General features: G+C 39.3%; 1 long non-coding RNA gene across 3 annotated transcripts in view; it reads left to right on the top strand.

Annotated features, from left to right (window-relative positions):
• LOC147579289 (uncharacterized) overlaps window positions 1–20583 on the top strand; it is a 73067-nt gene extending 52484 nt beyond the window's left edge. For all 3 annotated transcript variants that reach the window (XR_015253769.1, XR_015253768.1, XR_015253770.1), the window contains 2 exons: window positions 17152–17282; window positions 19746–20583. This is a non-coding gene — a long non-coding RNA (uncharacterized LOC147579289). The remainder of the gene's footprint in view (window positions 1–17151; window positions 17283–19745) is intronic.
• The last annotated feature ends 575 nt before the right edge of the window (window positions 20584–21158 follow it).

The following is a 21158-nucleotide window of genomic DNA, read 5'->3' as shown; positions in this document are numbered from 1 at the left end:
AGACTGGAGAACCATTTTGAATGTTAGAATCGCAGGACTTGATTAATGATCAGATGTGGAAGTGACTGAGGCAAAGGTGGATTTCAGAGACGGCTAGCTGCTCATTCAAACATCCTGTCAAGAATATAGTGTTTCTTGCAGAATCACTGATGTTGAGGTCCGTTAGCCAGTCTTCACTGTTGTCTGTTCCCTGCCTTGGAGTCTAAAGCAGCACAGCCAAATAACAAAACAGTTTTCCCCAAACACACAAATCCAGCTCTTCGTTGTACTTGCCTACTGTTAATATCTATCGAGTGCTCACTGTGTGTCAGGTGACTAAGCAATTTACATGGATTAACTGATTTATTCTCACAAGAACCCTATGAAGCAGTTGGTGGTTTATCTCTGTTTTTACAGATGAGACAACTGAGGCACAGAGTAATTAGGTAATTTGCATGAGACAGTCCCTGCTCTCCTGTTAGTAGTGGTGGTTGGGCCTCAAAACCCAAGCAGTCTGCCTTCAAATCTTGTCATCTTAATCATTATACTTTATGAATGGACTTTTTTTCTTCATTTCTTCTTCAGATTGTTTATCGCTGGTGTATTAGAAACACAAGCGATTTTTGTTAATCACATACCCTGAAACTTTGCTGAATTTGTTCATTAACTTGAGCAGTTTTTCTGTGGGTTCTTGTGGGATGCTGCCTCAGAATTTTGTTATATATTTTTTTCTTTCCAAAACAGTTTCTATTGATTTAATCTAGAATATCTAAGACCTTAAAAAATATCTTGTATTTTTAAAAAAGGTAAAAGAAAATTTTTCTTTCTTTTTCTTTCCTTCCTTCCTTCCTTCCTTCCTTCCTTCCTTCCTTCCTTCCTTCCTTTTTGTATTGTCTGGCTTAGAGAATTTGTATGTTAGAAAAGACCTAGAAGTGAAGATAATATTCAGCAACATTTTCAAAAATGTGTTTATTTATTTTTGAGAGAGAGAGCAAGTGAGCAGGAGAGGGGCAGAGAGAAAGGGAGACAGAGGATCTGAAGTGGGGTCTGTGCTGACAGCAGAGAGCCCCATGCAGGGTTCAAACTCACAAACTGTTGGATCATGACCTGAGCCAAAGTCGGCCACTTAACCAACTGAGACACCCAGGTGCCCCAACTTTAGTAACATTTTTAAGTGCTAAAGAAATAACATTCAGACCACCATAAGGTTCTGTGGATTGATTTGTTTTGGTTGGAGAAATAAGTGGAGTTACAGCAATATCAGTTACTATGATCAAATGACCCTCATCTAATTAGGTAATTTAGATAGCCCACTCATCCTGGCAAGTTGTGGCTGCTCAAATCTGTTCTTGATTTGAAGGAAATGTGGCTATTTAACTTCCTTCATAGTAAAAAAAAAATAACTTGTTACTCTCTCCTTGCTAATTTATGGTTCCTTAAAAGTCTTGACTCTTTGTTTCCCAGATGGCTCTTCCCCTACCCTGCCCCATTTCTATTTTGAGTTTTTAAGTTAATATCCTTTCATTTTTATTATCCACTCCTAAGACATATGTTGAATTTTATTAATGTTAATATAAGATGCTAAGACCACATTCTTTTCCCACCATTTTAATGTCTGACCCAGACCAATGCTTCCTGCTAACACAGCCTTGACCTTAGCTTTGGGGTTATGATGGATATACAACAAATGGAGCATATCATAGCATCTTAGGACTCAGAGGGACCTTGGAAGTCACTTTCTGGTGAGAAATTGTAACCCTCACTCTACACTCCTATTTTCAGGATTTCAATACATCTTGGAAATGTTACAGTACAGTACAGTTCTTATTCAAAGTGTCAAGATAGAAAAATAGAGACATTTACATCCAAGTTAACAGAGAGGAATAAATAGCAACTAATTACTTATATTCAGATACAGTGCTCTGGCTTCTTGTTCTCAAAGACAGGAAAGGAAAAAGCAGAAACCAAAAATCACAGTGAAGGAGAAGGCTTAGGAATTTGACATCACATCATTTCCAAAGACCTATCACTGAATTCATGACCCCTTGAGTTCATGTCTGTGCACTAGGTTCCCTCTGACAACATCATGGTTTACCCCTTTACCTATAAATTCATATGTAGAGGCAACCAAGTTACAATATCACAACATCCCTCACATATTCTTACTGACATTGTAGTCTGTGACTTCCCTAGTATTTCACATGTATTTATATTACCTTATGATTATCTCTGCAGATTTACTTTCTGTATACTTCATAAATTTTAATATTAAAGTGGAAAAACTAATGTTTCTTGTTTTATAATTTTTTAAGTTTATTTATTTTGAAAGAGAGAGAGGGAGTGAGTGAGTGGGGTATGTGGGCAGAGAGAGGGGGAGAGAGAGAATTCTAAGCAGGCTCCATGCTGTCAGCACAGAGCCTGATGTGGGGCTCGATCCCACAACCCTGGGATCATAACGGAGCTGAAATCAAGAGTTGGCCTCTCAACTGACTAAGCCACCAGGCACCCCGATGTTCCTTATTTTAAATTAAACTAAGATGTCCTTAAAGATATCTGGGGAAGAAAATCCATTGGTGAGTCCATTGATATCATTCAACTTTTTTCTATCTTGTGTTTTATTCAACTTACAGTATTTTGCTGAAGTCCATTTTGTTGCATTTGAAAGCCCCATAACCTCCTACCTTCTTTTCTTAGGGTTTGCTAGAGGTAGTAGTCACGAACTTATGCTCTAATTATAGTATAGTGTAGAGAGAATGTTTAGTTTTAAATATTTAATATTTAGTTTTAAAATAATATTTTATAATTGTGCTCTCAATGATTTAAAAACATAGATTATTTCTGTAGCTCTGGGACTTCAATGTAACAGGAAGGAAGTTGTATGTAATTTATTGATATTTCAAGATACATGTTTTCCCCAAATGACTTAAATCTCCTAAACGAATGGAAGGAAAAGTCATTGTTAGATGTTTCAGCTTATATATTTCCTTGGGTTTTGGGCCACCTTTGGAGGTTGAGATGGCCCAAAGAGGTTCTGAATGATGAAACCTGTGTGCTCCCATTCCTGCTCTATGCCCCAAGCCTATTCTCTGGCTCTTGCATTTGTCCTGCTGCATCCTACCTGAAGGCCTTTGCACTGCTATATTCCTTACCCCAGGAATGCTTTTTCTTTTACCATTATCCTGCCTAACGTCTTTTCAAGATTTAGCTTGGATATTACCTTCTCAGGAAAACTTTTTCTGATCCTCTGCTCCAGCTACCATATTTGATCCTCCTTGGTTTACTCTCATGAGTATATTTCCAGAAAAGCACCTGGAATTGTAATTAAATGCTTATTTTTCTTTTCATGTTAGTCCGTAAATCCCAGAGGGTTCTCTCTCCCTGGTATGCCATTGACTCCAAGAGGTTATGGAATGTGTGTTATTCATCAGTATATCCCAGGACGTTTCAAAATATATAGACACAAATAAATACTTGCTGAATGAATAGGTGGATAAATTAATAGTTTATGTACTTCAGGGAGTGATGAACTACAACTTTTTCCCTTGGCTTCCTAAAATGATTAAAACCTTTTCTGAAAAGGGTACATGTGCAGCGTGCAGGCAAAAGTGAGAAGTAGCTGGCACCCAGTAGAGTAGAGGCTTGGTGATTATGGTTATGGTGACATCAAATATTCTGAGAATATGGAAGATTTTAGAGCACCTTCTCAGTTCAGGTTTCTATAAAGGTGATTTTTAGATTTGTATTGGCATCCAACACCCCAGAGGTAAAAGATGAGTAAGTACAGTGACTTTCTTACCTTGTTATTACTATTATTTCAACTGTGACTTTAAGTTTACCTAATTCATTATTGATTCTTTTTTAAAAAAAAATATAATTTGGGGCGCCTGGGTGGCGCAGTCGGTTAAGCGTCCGACTTCAGCCAGGTCACGATCTCGCGGTCCGTGAGTTCGAGCCCCGCGTCGGGCTCTGGGCTGATGGCTCAGAGCCTGGAGCCTGTTTCCGATTCTGTGTCTCCCTCTCTCTCTGCCCCTCCCCCATTCATGCTCTGTCTCTCTCTGTCCCAAAAATAAATAAATGTTGAAAAAAAAAATTAAAAAAAATATATAATTTATTGTCAAATTGGCCTCCGTACAACACCCAGTGCTCATCCCAACAAGTGCCCTCCTCAATGCCCATCACCCACTTTCCTCTTTCCCCCACCGCCCATCAACCCTCAGTTTGTTCTCTGTATTTGAGGGTCTCTTATGGTCTGCCTCCCTCCCTCTCTGTTTGTAACTTTTTTTCCCCCTTCCCCTTCCCCATGGTCTTCTTTTAAGTTTCTCAAGATCCACATATGAATGAAAATATCTGGTATCTACCTTTCTCTGACTGACTTATTTCACTTAGCATAATACCCTCCAGTTCCATGCATGTTGCTGTAAATGGCCAGATTTCATTCTTTCTCATTGCCAAGTAATATTCCATTATATATATATATATATATATATATATATATATATATATATACACACACACACACACACACACACACACACACACACACACACACACCATATCTTCTTTATCCATGCATCAGTTGATGGATATTTAGGCTCTTTCCATAATTTGGCTATTGTTGAAAGCGCTGCTATAAAGATTGGGGTACAAATGCCCCTATGCATCAGCACTCCTGTATCCCTTGGGTAAACTCCTAGCAGTGCTATTGCTGGGTCATAAGGTAGTTCTATTTTTAATTTTTTGAGGAACCTCCACACTGTTTTCCAGAGTAGCTGCACCAATTTGCAGTCCCACCAACAGTGCAAGAGTGTTCCCATTTCTCCACATCCTCTCCAGCATCTATAGTCTTCTTATTTGTTCATTTTAACCACTCTGACCAATGTGAGGTGGTATCTCAGTGTGGCTTTGATTTGTATTTCCCTGATGATGAGTGTTGTTGAGCATCGTTTCATGCGTCTGTTGGCCATCTGGATGTCTTCTTTGGAAAAGTGTCTATTCATGTTTTCTTCCCATTTCTTCACTGAATTATTTGTTTTTTTTTGGGTGTGGAGTTTCGTGACTTCTTTATAGATTTTGGATACTAGCCCTTTGTCTGATATGTCATTTGCAAATATCTTTTCCCATTCCATCAGTTGCCTTTTAGTTTTTTGATTGTTTCCTTTGCAGTGCAGAAGCTTTTTTTCTTGATGAGGTCTGAATAGTTCATTTTTGCTTTTAATTCCCTTGCCTTTGGAGATGTGTCAAGTAAGAAATTGCTGCGGCTGAGGTTGAAGAGGTTGTTTCTTGCTTTCTCCTGTAGGGCTTTTTTTTAAAGGGATTAATATCTTTAATATATGAATAGCTTATATAGATTAATAAGATATATACAAGTTCTTTAGGTGAATAAATCACTGAAAAATAATTCAAGTGACTTACAAAACCTCTGGGAAAAACAGATTTCCTTATTGTCATAGAATGTAAATCTGTGCATAACAGTATTTATTCAAGTGTAATTTGTATTAGAAAAAAAAAACAGAGATAACCTAAATGTATAAATTGAAAGAATGATTGCAAACCAAGAAACAGACGCTTAACTATAGAGAACAAACTGATGGTTACCACAGGAGAGATGGATGGGGGGATGAGTCAGATAGGTGATGGGGATTATGCAGGGTGATGAGCACCAGGTGTTGTATGTAAGTGTTGCATCACTAAATTATACACCTGAAATTTATATTATACTGTATGTTAACTAACTAGAATTTAAGTAAAAACTTAAAAAAAAACTGTATGGTATGTCCATATAGAAGAATATTAAAATGCCATGAGAAGAATCTGGTTTTGGAAGAATAGTGACATGGGAAAATGCTCATAATGCAACATTAAGAGAAAAAAATGGGTCAGAAAACTATGTTGTCATATCTTTGTCATGATCCCATTAAAAAAAACTTTTACAGAGAAAACAGACTCTTTTGGCAGCAATATTTGATCAGAACTAACATGAAGCTGTCATATTTCCTATTACTTTTATAGGCAAGAAAACAATACCAAGAACCTGATTTGTAAAAGGCCTTCAGAATAAAGCAAAAGTTAATTAGAATTTTAGGTTATATAAGGGCGCCTGGGTGGCTCAGTCGGTCAAACATCCGACTTCGGCTCAGGTCATGATCTCACAGTTTGTGGGTTTGACCCCCACATCGGGCTCTGTGCTGACAGCTCAGAGCCTGGAGCCTGCTTCAGATTCTGTGTCTCCCTCTCTCTGTCCCTCCCCCACTCACACTCTATCTCTCTCTCTCTAAAAAAAATAAATAAATAAATAAAAAGAATTTTAGGTTATATTAATATTCCAAAGTAGTAACTATTTTTAGCACAATATATACACCTTTTGAGATTTTATCCATTCCCAGAATGAAATCAATAAGCCTTATTTTAATATAAGTAAATGATAGGTTTTAAAGATAGATTTCTTTCTTATTGTACTTTATTTTTATTTATTTATTTATTTATTTATTTATTTATTTATTTGTTTGTTTATTTATTTTACCATTAGCAAGTGAAGCAAGCAAAGGTGTCCTAGGTGGGCTTTGCCTTTGCTTTTTATTTATTTTATTTTATTTTATTTTATTTTTTTAAATACATGAAATTTATTGTCAAATTGGTTTCCATACAACACCCAGTGCTCATCCCAAAAGGTGCCCTCCTCAATACCCACCTCCCACCCTCCCCTCCCTCCCACCCCCCATCAACCTTCAGTTTGCTCTCAGTTTTTAAGAGTCTCTTATGCTTTGGCTCTCTCCCACTCTAACCTCTTTTTTTTTCCTTCCCCTCCCCCATGGGTTTCTGTTAAGTCTCTCAGGATCCACATAAGAGTGAACACATATGGTATCTGTCTTTCTCTGTATGGCTTATTTCACTTAGCATCACACTCTCCAGTTCCATCCACGTTGCTACAAAGGGCCATATTTCGTTCTTTCGCATTGCCACGTAGTACTCCATTGTGTATATAAACCACAATTTCTTTATCCATTCATCAGTTGATGGACATTTAGGCTCTTTCCATAATTTGGCTATTGTTGAGAGTGCTGCTATGAACATTGGGGTACAAGTGCCCCTATGCGACAGTACTCCTGTATCCCTTGGGTAAATTCCTAGCAGTGCTACTACTGGGTCATTAGGGTAGGTCTATTTTTAATTTTATGAGGAACCTCCACACTGTTTTCCAGAGCGGCTGCACCAGTTTGCATTCCCACTAACAGTGCAAGAGGGTTCCCATTTCTCCACATCCTCTCCAGCATCTATAGTCTCCGGATTTGTTCATTTTGGCCACTCTGACTGGCGTGAGGTGATATCTGAGTGTGGTTTTGATTTGTATTTCCCTGATGAGGAGCGACGTTGAGCATCTTTTCATGTGCCTGTTGGCCATCCGGATGTCTTCTTTAGAGAAGTATCTATTCATGTTTTCTTCCCATTTCTTCACTGGATTATTTGTTTTTCAGGTGTGGAGTTTGGTGAGCTCTTTATAGATTTTGGATACTAGCCCTTTGTCTGATATGTCATTTGCAAATATCTTCTCCCATTCCATTGGTTGCCTGTTAGTTTTATTGGTTGTTTCCTTTGCAGTGCAGACGCTTTTTATCTTCATAAGGTCCCAGTAGTTCATTTTTGCTTTTAATTCCCTTGCCTTTGGGGATATGTCAAGTAAATTGCTATGGGTGAGGTCAGAGAGGTCTTTTCCTGTTTTCTTCTCTATGGTTTTGATGGTTTCCTGTCTCACATTCAGGCCCTTTATCCATTTTGAATTTATTTTTGTGAATGGTGTGAGAAAGTGGTCTAGTTTCAATCTTCTGCATGTTGCTGTCCTGTTCTCCCAGCACCATTTGTTAAAGAGACTGTCTTTTTTCCATTGGATATTCTTTCCTGCTTTGTCAAAGATTAGCTGGCCATACGTTTGTGGGTCTAGTTCTGGGGTTTCTATTCTATTCCATTGGTCTATGTGTCTGTTTTTGTGCCAATACCATGCTATCTTGATGATTACAGCTTTGTAGTAGAGGATAAAGTCTGGGATTGTGATGCCTCCTGCTTTGGTCTTCAAAATTACTTTGGCTATTCGGGGCCTTTTGTGGTTCCATATGAATTTTAGGATTGCTTGTTCTAGCTTCAAGAAGAATGCTGGTGCAGTTTTGATTGGGATTGCATTGAATGTGTAGATAGCTTTGGGTAGTATTGACATTTTGACAATATTTATTCTTCCAACCCATGAGCACGGAATGTTTTTCCATTTCTTTATATCTTCAATTACCTTCATAAACTTTCTATAGTTTTCAGCATACAGGTCTTTTACATCTTTGGTTAGATTTATTCCTAGGTATTTTATGCTTCTTTGTGCAATTGTGAATGGGATCAGTTTCTTTATTTATCTTTCTGTTGCTTCATTATTAGTGTATAAGAATGCAACTGATTTCTGTACATTGATTTTGTATCCTGCAACTTTGCTGAATTCATGTATAAGTAGTAGCAGACTTTTGGTGGAGTCTGTCGGATTTTCCATGTATAATATCATGTCATCTGCAAAAAGTGAAAGCTTGACTTCATCTTTGCCAATTTTGATGCCTTTGATTTCGTTTTGTTGTCTAATTGCTGATGCTAGGACTTCCAACACTATGTTAAACAACAGCAGTGAGAGTGGACATCCCTGTCGTGTTCCTGATCTCAGGGAAAAAGCTCTCAGTTTTTCCCCATTAAGGATGACATTAGCTGTGAGTTTTTCATAAATGGCTTTTATGATTTTTAAGTATGTTCTTTCTATCCCGACTTTCTCAAGGGTTTTTATTAAGAAAGGATGCTGAATTTTGTCAAATGCTTTTTCTGCATTGATTGACAGGATCATATGGTTCTTATCTTTTCTTTTATTAATGTGATGTATCACAATGATTGATTTGTGAATGTTGAACCAGCCCTGCATCCCAGGAATGAATCCCACTTGATCATGGTGAATAATTCTTTTTATATGCTGTTGAATCAGATTTGCTTGTATCTTGTTGAGAATTTTGCATCCATATTCATCAGGGATATTGGCCTGTAGTTCTCTTTTTTTCCTGGGTCTCTGTCTGGTTTAGGAATCAAAGTAATGCTGGCTTCATAGAATGAGTCTGGAAGTTTTCCTTCCCTTTCTATTTTTGTTTTTTTTTTTTTTTTTTTTTTTTTTATTTAAAAAAAAATTTTTTTTTCAACGTTTATTTATTTTTGGGACAGAGAGAGACAGAGCATGAACGGGGGAGGGGCAGAGAGAGAGGGAGACACAGAATCGGAAACAGGCTCCAGACTCTGAGCCATCAGCCCAGAGCCTGACGCGGGGCTCGAACTCACGGACCGCGAGATCGTGACCTGGCTGAAGTCTGACGCTTAACCGACTGCGCCGCCCAGGCGCCCCGGCCCTTTCTATTTTTTGAAGCTTGAGAAGGATAGGTATTATCTCCGCTTTAAACGTCTGGTAGAACTCCTCTGGGAAGCCATCTGGTCCTGGACTCTTATTTGTTGGGAGATTTTTGATAACTGATTCAATTTCTTCACTGGTTATGGGTCTGTTCAAGCTTTCTATTTCCTCCTGATTGAGTCTTGGAAGTTTGTGTGTGTTTAGGAATTTGTCCATTTCTTCCAGGTTGTCCAGTTTGTTGGCATATAGTTTTTCATGGTATTCCCTGATCATTGCTTGTATTTCTGGGGGATTGGTTGTAATAATTCCATTTTCATTCATGATTTTATGTATTTGGGTCATCTCCCTTTTCTTTTTGAGAAGCCTGGCTAGAGGTTTATCAATTTTATTTTTCAAAAAACCAACTCTTGGTTTTTTTGATCTGCTCTACAGTTTTTTAGATTCTATATTGTTTATTTCTGCTCTAATCTTTATTATTTCTCTTCTTCTGCTGGGTTTAGGGTGTCTTTGCTGTTCTACTTCTATTGCTTTTAGGTGTTCTGTTAGAGTTTGTATTTGGGATTTTTCTTGTTTCTTGAGATAGGCCTGGATTGCAATGTATTTTCCTCTCAGGACTGCCTTTGCTGCATCCCAAAGTGTTTGGATTATTGTATTTTCATTTTCATTTGTTTCCATATATTTTTAAATTTCTTCTCTAATTGCCTGGTTGACCCATTCATTCTTTAGTAGGTTGTTCTTTAACCTCCATGCTTTTGGAGGTTTTCCAGACTTTTTCCTGTGGTTGATTTCAGGCTTCATAGCATTGGGGTCTGAAAGTATGCATGGTATGATCTCAATTCTTGTATACTTATGAAGGGCTGTTTTGTGACCCAGAATGTGATCTATCTTGGAGAATGTTCCATGTGCCTTGAGAAGAAAGTATATTCTGCTGCTTTGGGATGCAAAGTTCTAAATATATCTGTCAAGTCCATCTGATCCAATGTATCATTCAGGGCCCTTGTTTCTTTATTGACCGTAAGTCTAGATGATCTATCCATTTCTGTAAGTGGGGTGTTAAAATCCCCTGCAATTACCACATTCTTATCAATAAGGTTGCTTATGTATGTGAGTAATTGTTTTATATATTTGGGGGCTCCTGTATTCGGCGCATAGACATTTATAATTGTTAGCTCTTCCTGACAGTTAGACCCTATAATTATTATATAATGCCCTTCTTCATCTCTTGTTACAGCCTTTAATTTAAAGTCTAGTTTATCTGATATAATTATGGCTACTCCAGCTCCCTTTTGACTTCCAGTAGCATGATAAATAGTTCTCCATCCCTTCACTTTCAATCTGAAGGTGTCCTCAGGTCTAAAATGAGTCTCTTATAGACAGCAAATAGATGGGTCTTCTTTTTTTTATCCATTCTGATACCCTATGTCTTTTGGTTGGAGCATGTAGTCCATTTACATTCAGTGTTATTATAGAAAGATATGGGTTTAGAGTCATTGTGATGTCTGTAGTTTTAATGCTTGTAGTGATATCTCTGCTACTTTGTCTCACAGAATTCCCCTTAGGATCTCTTGTAGGGCTGGTTTAGTGGTGATGAATTCCTTCAGTTTTTAGTTGTTTGAAAAGACCTTTATCTCTCCTTCTATTCTAAATAACAGATTTGCTGGATAAAGGATTCTCGGCTGCATATTTTTTCTGTTCATCACATTGAAGATTTCCTGCCATTCCTTTCTGGCCTGCCAAGTTTCAGTAGAGAGATCCGTCATGAGTCTATCCGTCTCCCTTTATATGTTAGAGCACGTTTATCCCTAGCTGCTTTCAGAATTTTCTCCTTAGCCTTGTATTTTGCCAGTTTCACTATGATATGTCATGCAGAAGATCAATTCAAGTTACGTCTGAAGGGAGTTCTCTGTGCCTCTTGGATTTCAATGCCTTTTTCCTTCCCCAGATCAGGGAAGTTCTCAGCTATGATTTCTTCAAGTACACCTTCAGCACCTTTTCCTCTCTCTTCCTCCTCTGGAATACCAATTATGTGTAGATTATTTCTCTTTAGTGTATCACTTAGTTCTTTAATGTTCCCCTCATAATTCTGGATTTTTTTATCTCTCTTTTTGTCAGCTTCCTCTTTTTCCATAATTTTATCTTTCAGTTCACCTATTCTCTCGTCTGTCTCTTCAATGGTTGTCTCCATTTTATTTTGCAGCTCATTTATAGCATTTTTTAGTTCCTCCTGGATGTTCCTTAGTCCCTTGATCTCTGTAGCAATAGATTCTCTGCTGTCCTGTATACTGTTTTCAAGCCCAGTGATTAATTTTATGACTATTATTCTAAATTCAGTTTCTGTTATATTGTTTAAATCGTTTTTGACCAGTTCGTTAGCTGTCATTATTTCCTGGAGATTCTTTTGAGGGGAATTCTTCCGTTTCATCATTTTGGATAGTCCTTGGAGTGGTGCGGAACTGCAGGGCACTTCCCCTATGCTGTCTTGAATAACTTGTGTTGGTGGGCGGGGCCGCAGTCAGACCTGATGTCTGCCCCCAGCCCACCGCTGGGGCCACAGTCAGACTGGTGTGTGCCTTCTCTTCCCCTCTCCTAGGTGCGGGATTCACTGGGGGAGGCGTGGCCCGTCTGGGCTACCTGCACACTGCCAGGCTTGTGGTGCTGGGGATCTGGCGTATTAGCTGGGGGTGGATCGGCAAGGTGCACAGGGGCGGGAGGGGTAGGCTCAGCTCACTTTTCCTTCAGTGATCCACTTTGGGAGGGGCCCTGCAGCACCGGGAGTGAGTCAGACCCGCTGCTGGAGGGATGGATCCGCAGAAGTACAGCTTTGGGTGTTTGCGCGGTGCAAGCAAATTCCATGGCAGGACCTGGTTCCCTCTGGGATTTTGGCTGGGGGATGGACGAGGGAGATGGCGCTGGTGAGCGCCTTTGCTCCCCGCCAAGCTGAGCTCTGTCGTCCGGGGCTCAACAACTCTCCCTCCCGTTGTCCTCCAGCCCTCCTGCTCTCTGAGAAGAGCTGTTAGCTTATAACCTTCCAGATGTTAAGTCCCACTTGCTGTCCGAACACATTCCGTCTGGCCCCTCTGCTTTTGCAAGCCAGACTCTGCTGGCTCTGCTTTGCTGGTGGGCTGCCCCTCCTTCCCGGCTCCCTCCTGCCAGTCCGTGGAGCACGCACCGCCTCTCTGCCCTTCCTACCCTCTTCTGTGGGCCTCTTGTCTGCGCTTGGCTCCAGAGAATCTGTTCTGCTAGTCTGGTGGTTTTCTGGGTTATTTAGGCAGGTGTGGGTGGAATCTAAGTGATCAGCAGGACACGGTGAGCCCAGCGTCCTCCTACTCCGCCATCTTCCTCCTCAATCCTCTCCTGTAGGGTTTTGATGGTTTCCTGTCTAACATTCAGGTCCTTTATCCATTTTGAGTTTATTTTTTGTGAATGGTGTAAGAAAGTGGTCTAGTTTCATTCTTCTGCATGTTGCTCTCCAGTTCTCCCAGCACCGTTTGTTAAAGAGACTGTATTTTTTCCATTGGTTACTCTTTCCTGCTTTTTCATAGATTAGCTGGCCATACATTTGTGGGTCCACTTCTGGGTTCTCTATTCTATTCCATTGGTCTATGTGTCTGTTTTTTGCCAATACCATACTGTCTTGATGATTACAACTTTGTAGTGGAGGCTAAAGTCTGGTATTGTGATGCCTCTTGGTTTGGTTTTCTTCTTGAATATTACTTTGGCTATTCCATACAAATTTTCCATACAAATTTTAGGATTGTTTGTTCTAGCTTTGAGAAGAATGGTGGTGAAATTTTTATTGGGATTGAATTGAATGTGTAGATTGTTTTAGGTAGTATTGACATTTTAACAATATTTATTCTTCCAATCCATGAGCATGGAATGTTTTTCCATTTATTTGTGTTTTCTTCAATTTCCTTCATAAGCTTTCTATAGTTTTCAGCATACAGATCTTTTACATCTTTGGTTAGGTTGATTCCTAGGTATTTTATGGTTCTTGGTGCAATTTGTAAATGGGATCAGTTTCTTTATTCCTCTTTATGTTGCTTCGTTATTGTTTATAAAAATTCAACTGATTTATGTACATTTATTTTGTACCCTGCAACCCTGCTGAGTTCATGTATCAGTTCTAGCAGACTTTTGGTGGAGTCTATCAGATTTTCCATGTATAACATCATGTCATCTGCAAAAAGTGAAAGCTTGACTTCATCTTTGCCAATTTTGATGCCTTTGATTTCTTTTTGTTGTCTGATTGCTGATGCTAGGACTTCCAACACTATGTTAAACAACATCAGTGAGAGTGGACATCCCTGTTGTGTTCCTGATCTCAGGGGGAAAGCTCTCAGTTTTTCCCCATTGAGGATGGCATTAGCTGTGGGCTTTTCACAAATGGCTTTTATGATGTTTAAGTATGTTCTTTCTATTCCGACTTTCTCAAGGGTTTTTATTAAGAAAGGATGCTGTATTTTGTCAAATGCCATTATTTGGTTCTTAATGCATTGTAATTTTGTGTGGATCTGTGCCTCCTATTATGATGTATTCATTATGAGTTAAGAGCAATAGTGTTAAAATTCTATTGGCATCATTTGGCTTTATTTTAAACAACTTATCAATAAAGCCACACCAATGTTAAGGAGCTGCCTCTGGTTGTGGCTCTCTATAGTATATCTATAAATGAATATGGAATTTGAGTCCTGTGATATTGCACTCAGAGAATTTGGGGCTGAGCGTCTTACATTTTCAAAGGAAGAGTGTAAAGCAAAGAAAAATATATAACTGAGATGATTCTTGTTACAGTTATAGTTGAAAAAGACAGAGAAAGAGATAGAACAGAAGAGAGAAGTAGAGATAGCTCTAGCCTAACTTGTGTCTGGTTGTTGAAAGCAATGGCATTTTCTTGGGGACTGGGAAAGAAAAATATTAATTGATACACATGGTGGTTAAATTTATATGTCAACTTGGCTAGGCCACAGCACCTAGAAATTTGGCCAAACACTGGCATAGATGTTGCTATGGAAATTTTTTAGATGAGATTAATATTTAAGTCAGTAGATTTTGAATAAAGCAGATTATCTGCCAAAATGTGGGTGGGCCTCACCCAATCAGTTGAAGGCCTCAAGAGAAAAATGACTGACTTCTCCTGAGGAAGAGGGAATTCTGCCAGCAGATTGCCTTTGAACTCAGGCTGCAACACCTACAAGTGTTATCTGAATTTCCAGACTCCTGCCTACTCTACAGAGTTTGGACTTGCCAGCTCCCACAGTCATGCAGGATAATTTCTTAAAATCCATCCCCCTCTCCCTCCTCCTCTCTCTATATGATATATATTATATATTATATATATATTTTTATTGGTTCTTTTTTCCTGATCTTCTCTAATACAGTAGCTATGTTTAAAATGTCATCTCTCACCCTAGAGGAGAAAGCAGGAAAAGATTTCTCTGACCTCAGCCGTAGCAATTTCTTACTTGACATATCCCCAAAGGCAAGGGAATTAAAAGCAAAAATGAACTACTGGGACCTTATGAAGATAAAAATCGTCTGCACTGCAAAGGAAACAACCAATAAAACTAAAAGGCAACCAATGGAATGGGAGAAGATATTTGCAAATGACATATCAGACAAAGGGCTAGTATCCAAAATCTATAAAGAGCTCACCAAACTCCACACCTGAAAAACAAATAATCCAGTGAAGAAATGGGAAGAAAACATGAATAGATACTTCTCTAAAGAAGACATTCGGATGGCCAACAGGCACATGAAAAGATGCTCAACGTCGCTCCTCATCAGGGAAATACAAATCAAAACCACACTCAGATATCACCTCACGCCAGTCAGAGTGGCCAAAATGAACAAATCCGGAGACTATAGATGCTGGAGAGGATGTGGAGAAACGGGAACCCTCTTGCACTGTTAGTGGGAATGCAAACTGGTGCAGCCACTCTGGAAAACAGTGTGGAGGTTCCTCAAAAAATTAAAAATAGACCTACCCTAATGACCCAGTAGTAGCACTGCTAGGAATTTACCCAAGGGATACAGGAGTACTGTCGCATAGGGGCACTTGTACCCCAATGTTCATAGCAGCACTCTCAACAATAGCCAAATTATGGAAAGAGCCTAAATGTCCATCAACTGATGAATGGATAAAGAAATTGTGGTTTATATACACAATGGAGTACTACATGGCAATGCGAAAGAACGAAATATGGCCCTTTGTAGCAACGTGGATGGAACTGGAGAGTGTGATGCTAAGTGAAATAAGCCATACAGAGAAAGACAGATACCATATGTGTTCACTCTTATGTGGATCCTGAGAGACTTAACAGAAACCCATGGGGGAGGGGAAGGAAAAAAAAAGAGGTTAGAGTGGGAGAGAGCCAAAGCATAAGAGACTCTTAAAAACAGAGCAAACTGAGGGTTGATGGGGGGTGGGAGGGAGGGGAGGGTGGGTGATGGGTTTTGAGGAGGGCACCTTTTGGGATGAGCACTGGGTGTTGTATGGAAACCAATTTGACAATAAATTTCAAAAAAAAAATAAATAAAATAATATGTCATCTCTCATCAGTTTGTGTATTTTTCTCTTTCTAACTGTAATCTTAAAACCTTCAGCCTGTTCTGTAGGCTCTCATACCATTCTGTGCTAAAGAATCAGGGTGTATCATTACAGCATAGCAGACAAGATTTTCTCCTGCTAGATTATAGAGGATCTATGAATTGCAGCCCTGAAAATTTCCCCTGCCTGCCAGAAATAAGCATGAAGAAGTGGAAAAAAAATTAAAGATGAGAATTCTATTTTCAGACCCCGGTAAAGGAGGTTCCAGTTTGAGAGAAGCTATGGGAAAAAAAAGTGACTGTTCCCAAACCAATAACTGAGTCTTCTGTCATTCAGCTTGCTTCCAGTTAACACTTGCCTCGGCTAAGGCAGGGATGCCACCAGAGCCCAGGTTTAGCATCCGTATCCTCCTTTTCCATTAGCTGTCATACCAACTCCTCTTTTACATGGGCTCTGCTTTATGCTCTTTGTCCCTTCCCCTCTCCCCTGCAAGCCCTGCAACTCCCCTCTACCCTACCCACCCCCCTCCCCCACCTCAGGTCTCTTTATTCCCTATGGTCCTGCTGGAAGACTGAGATACTATAATAAAAACATTTACAGAATGCTTTTTGTGTGTTCATTACTGTTTTAAGTGCTGTATACATCTCAAGCCAATAAACCCTCATATAGACTCTATGAGAGAAGTACTATTATCCTCCCAATTTGATAGGTGAGAAACATTAGGAATTTAAATAAGTTCCCCGAGGCCATATATGTAATGGCAGAGCACAGATTTGAACTAAATTAGTCTGAGTGTAGAGCTTATATGATTCAGCTCTACACATGACAATTAATGCTGAGGTGTAAACGAATGCTCCTAGCTTAGTGTGCCATCCTTTCTGGTCAGATCTGGATTTTATGATGATTCCCAGATATGGTATTTCTAGATTCTAGAACCGGGGGAGGGTATCCAAGAGGCACCCAGGCCTTTCATAATAACCCTCCAGACATATCGTTAGATTGCGTCTTCCTTTCTTTCTTCTATTACTTCGTTAATTGTCAAATGACTTGCTTTTATTTTATTTATGGCAGCATTGCTTTCATCTATACAACAACTCTTTCTGCTTCTGAATTTCTAACTTAAGATGAAGCTGTTATTTCAGAATTAGGGAGGATGTTGTTGCTAGATAGACAAATTTGCTAGCCGTCATTTAATATATCTGTGTTTTCTCAGCCCTATTGGCCTCATAGAAGAAAGCAGAGAGTTACCGATAGTCACCAGGGATGCACACTAAGTTTGAAGAGATTTATCCTGGAAATTAATAATGACCTCATATTGCAGATGAGAGCTCTGAAGCTAGAGAGGTGAGATAATGTATGTAGAAGCGCATTCCTGTTGAAATTTGCATGTAATCTTAAAGGATGAGTAGGAATGAACAAAGTGGAGAAAAGTAGGAAGAACATTCCAGGAAGGAGCAAGGAGATTGGGGTGTGTAAAGTGGCTGGGGAGTTGAGAGAACTGTGAGAAGTTCAGTCTGGCTAGAGGTGGGGGGAGTGGTTGGGGTGGCTCAGGAGGCCGGGGCAAGATGACGATATACTTTACTCTGAAAACTAAAGACAGCTGTTAAAAGATTTTGGAGAGGCCAAAGGGTGGAGAAGACTTGTCTACTGCTGACTTGGAGAATGGATAAATGGGGGATAAGGTGAGATAAAGAGAGATAAGGGACCATGGTTGGTGTCAGTTTGTCTGCTTGGTTTCCCTTCACTACTGTTTTGGTATCAGCATCTTTGTCTTTTTGTCTGAGGTTTGCTCCTTTCCTACTCCTGTGTTTTTGGTGAGGCTTTCAGTCACTTTCCTGTGCCCCTTATCCTGAGTCAGAGAGATGCATACATTTCCTAGGCATTAGCATCCCATGCCCATCATGGTATCCCATCCCTGGCACTCTGATCTGTCCAAGTATAGGCACCTGACCCCAGTTAGGTCAATAAGATTCTAGGACTAGAGTTTTAAATGCACTAATAAGGAAGATGGAAGCATTCTTTCCTCCAGGGTTCCAGGGAAACTCCAGTCTGCCAATGCCCATTGTTTTAGTTTCCTAGGGTTGCCATTAACAAAATTCCACAGACCGAGTGTCTTATAACAATAGAAATGTATTCTCCCTCAGAGAATTGTATTCTCTCCCTCCAGAGAATGTATTCTGGAGGCTGCAAGTCCAAAATCGAGTTTTTGGCAGGGCCACGTTCTTTCTGAAGGCTCTAGGGGAGGATCCTTCCTGGTCTCTTCTAGCTTCTGGTGGTTACAAGCACCCCTTGGGGTTCTTTAGCTTATCAACACAGCACTCTGGTCTCTGCCTTCATTGTCATGGGGCAGTCTTCCCACTGTGCATCTCTGTGACTAACTTTCCCTCTTATGAGGACAGGAGTCATTGAATTAAGGTCCACCATGATCCAGCATGACCTTATCTCAACTTGATTACATCTGCAACGATACTATTTCCAAGGAAGGTCTCGTTCACAGGCTCTGCGGGGGGGGGGGGGGGGGGGGGGGCGGGAGATATGAATTTGGGGGCAGAAGCACAGTTCTACCCAATACAGCCGTATTCTTTGATGGTTTGATTCCATAAGCCCATGCAGTATGACAGAAAAAGGCCATGGCTCACAGTGAGACAGATCATAGGTGGAGAGAATATTGGCAGGGAAGGAGTCCTGGCTTCTGGTCTCTAACTGCCCTATAATTGTATTGAGTTCCCAAGGTTATTCTTCTGACTTTGGCTACCCAAATTTCCTTCCTTTCAGAAAAGTGCCTTCCCCCACATTTTTTTTTCTTTGCTTAGGCTACATTGAGTTAGGTTTTGATCTCTTCCTACTAAAACAATTCCAATAAATACAGAAATTATGGCAGCATTCCAGGTGGAAAGAGAAGCAGATCTGAGCTATGGCAGTGGTGACAGGAATTGGATGGAAAGGAATTTATTAGGTGGAATCGACGGGGCTTGCATTCTATTTAAATTTGGATTATGGGAGAGGATAAATCGCTAATGATCATTGGTATGCATGAGTAGATGATAGGATCATTCTCTGAGAAAGAAAATAAAAAGGAGTATAAAAATGCATGAAATTTGTGGACTGGGTGGCTCAGTCAGTTCAGCATCTGACTCTTGGTTTTGGCTCAGGTCATGAACTCACAGTTCATGAGTTCGAGCCCTACATTGGGCTCTGGGATGGCAAAGTAGAGTCTGTAGAGTCTGCTTGGTATTCTCTCACTCTCTCTTTCTCTCTCTGCCCCTCCCCTGCTTGCTATCTCTCTCAAAATAAAATAAACAAAAAAATTGCATGAAATTTGGTCTTTGTGAACTTCTCTAGACCATGATTATTTATAAGCCTTCTGAAGACTTTGCTTTCTTGAAATCAGGGAAACATTCATTTTTATATATATGGTACTTAATGTAATATAGTGGGCACATGGCAGGTGTGCCATAATGCTTATTCAGGTAAATATAAAAATTGAGATCTTGAAAAACACAATTTCTCGTTAGCCAGTGGAACATATGACGTATGTTCTTTGGCCTGGAAATGTATTGATGCTCAGTGCCCCAGAGTGTCCCTCATTGTGTGTAGGAGACTGTATGCCAAAGGTCACTGGAATTGTATTCATGGGACAGTCAGTAAACCGTTTGAAAAAGAGGGAAAAAATTAAACTCATAGTATCATCAGTGGGGAAGCTGAATGTATATTAAATATGTTAACGTAAAGTTGAAAGATGCCTTCTTCTTAGGACAAACAGGTTTAAGTGTTTTGATTCCCCCTACCCACATTTCTTTCTTTAAGGTGTGTAATGATAGAAACTCCTGGAGGCAAAAATCAAGTTTTCAGCTGCTTATGGCGACTGCTTATGGATCAATAAATTCTGGCTCAAAAGATCTGCTTGGACATCATGATAACATGGGGACGTTGCCAAGGTATCTCTTTAAGGAGTTCATAATATATCAGTATAGTGCTTAAATGTTGATAATATCTGGACATCTCAGAATGTACATTTAGAATTCATAACACCCTGAGCGACAATTTGGAACGAATACATTTAGTGATAAATGAATATGTTTGCGTGTGAACTGATCAGCAGGTCGAAAGTGTTGTGGTTTTATTTTTTATTTTTTGAGGGTGGCAGTAGTATTGCAGATGGACATTGAAATCTTTTTATTCACTGATGAAATCAGGGACTACGTTTGTCAGTCTGAAGAAGAGACTTTTGGATCCAGACCTCCACTAATAGTGCAGGGAAGTGTATTTGCTATTTATTTTGCATAACACAGTTGTAAAGGATTTTTAAAAATACATCTCTAGGCCAACAGATGAATTACTGTTTCCATTCAGGATGGCCATAAGGAAAATAAAATAGCTATAGGACATAAAATCAATTGTTTTACTGAATCTGACAACTTTATGTACTTTGTGAAAAATCATGTGAGGTGAAATTTAAACTCTTAATGTCTCTGTTGTATGGCTTTCTCTGTCCACTCCATCTTGCAATTACTTGGCTCTTCTTTCTTTCTTTCTTTTTTTATTTTATTTATTTAATTAATTTATTTTTTAATTTACATCCAAATTAGTTAGCCTATAGTGCAACAGTGATTTCAGGAGCAGATTCCTTAATGCCCCTTACCCATTTAGCCCACCCTCCCTCCCACCACCCCTCCAATAACCCTCTGTTTGTTCTCCATATTTAAGAGTCTCTTCTGTTTTGTTCTCCTCCTTGTTTTTATATTATTTTTGCTTCCCTTCCCTTCTGATCATCTGTTCTGTGTCTTAAAGTCCTCATATGAGGGAAGTCATATGATATTTGTCTTTCTCTGACTGACTAAATTTGCTTAGCATAATACCCTCTAGTTCCATCCACGTAGTTGCAAATGGCAAGATTTCATTCTTTTTGGTTTACTTGGCCCTTCTTTAAACCCGAAAGCATATTTATGAAAGCCAAGGTATGTATATTTCAGCAAACTCTTCTTGAAAATCATGTGTTCTAATAGGACTTGAGAGCTTGGAAACTACACGGGTTAATTTACTAGGCTAGATTGGGCTAGTACCCCACTCCCACCCTACCTTTTAAACATTTTCTTTCACAGGCCTTGGCTTTTTTTTTTTTTTAATCTCATATTTCTATGACAGGGTTTCAAAATTAGAAATTTTTAAATAATTTCCTTAAGATTACAAATAATGTGGTAAGTAAGATAAAAAAATTCT

The sequence above is a fragment of the Puma concolor genome, chromosome B4, assembly GCF_028749965.1.
Source record: "Puma concolor isolate L17-30 chromosome B4, mPumCon1.1.hap2, whole genome shotgun sequence".
NCBI lineage: Eukaryota > Metazoa > Chordata > Mammalia > Carnivora > Felidae > Puma > Puma concolor.
This window is presented reverse-complemented; position numbering and strand designations above follow the sequence as displayed.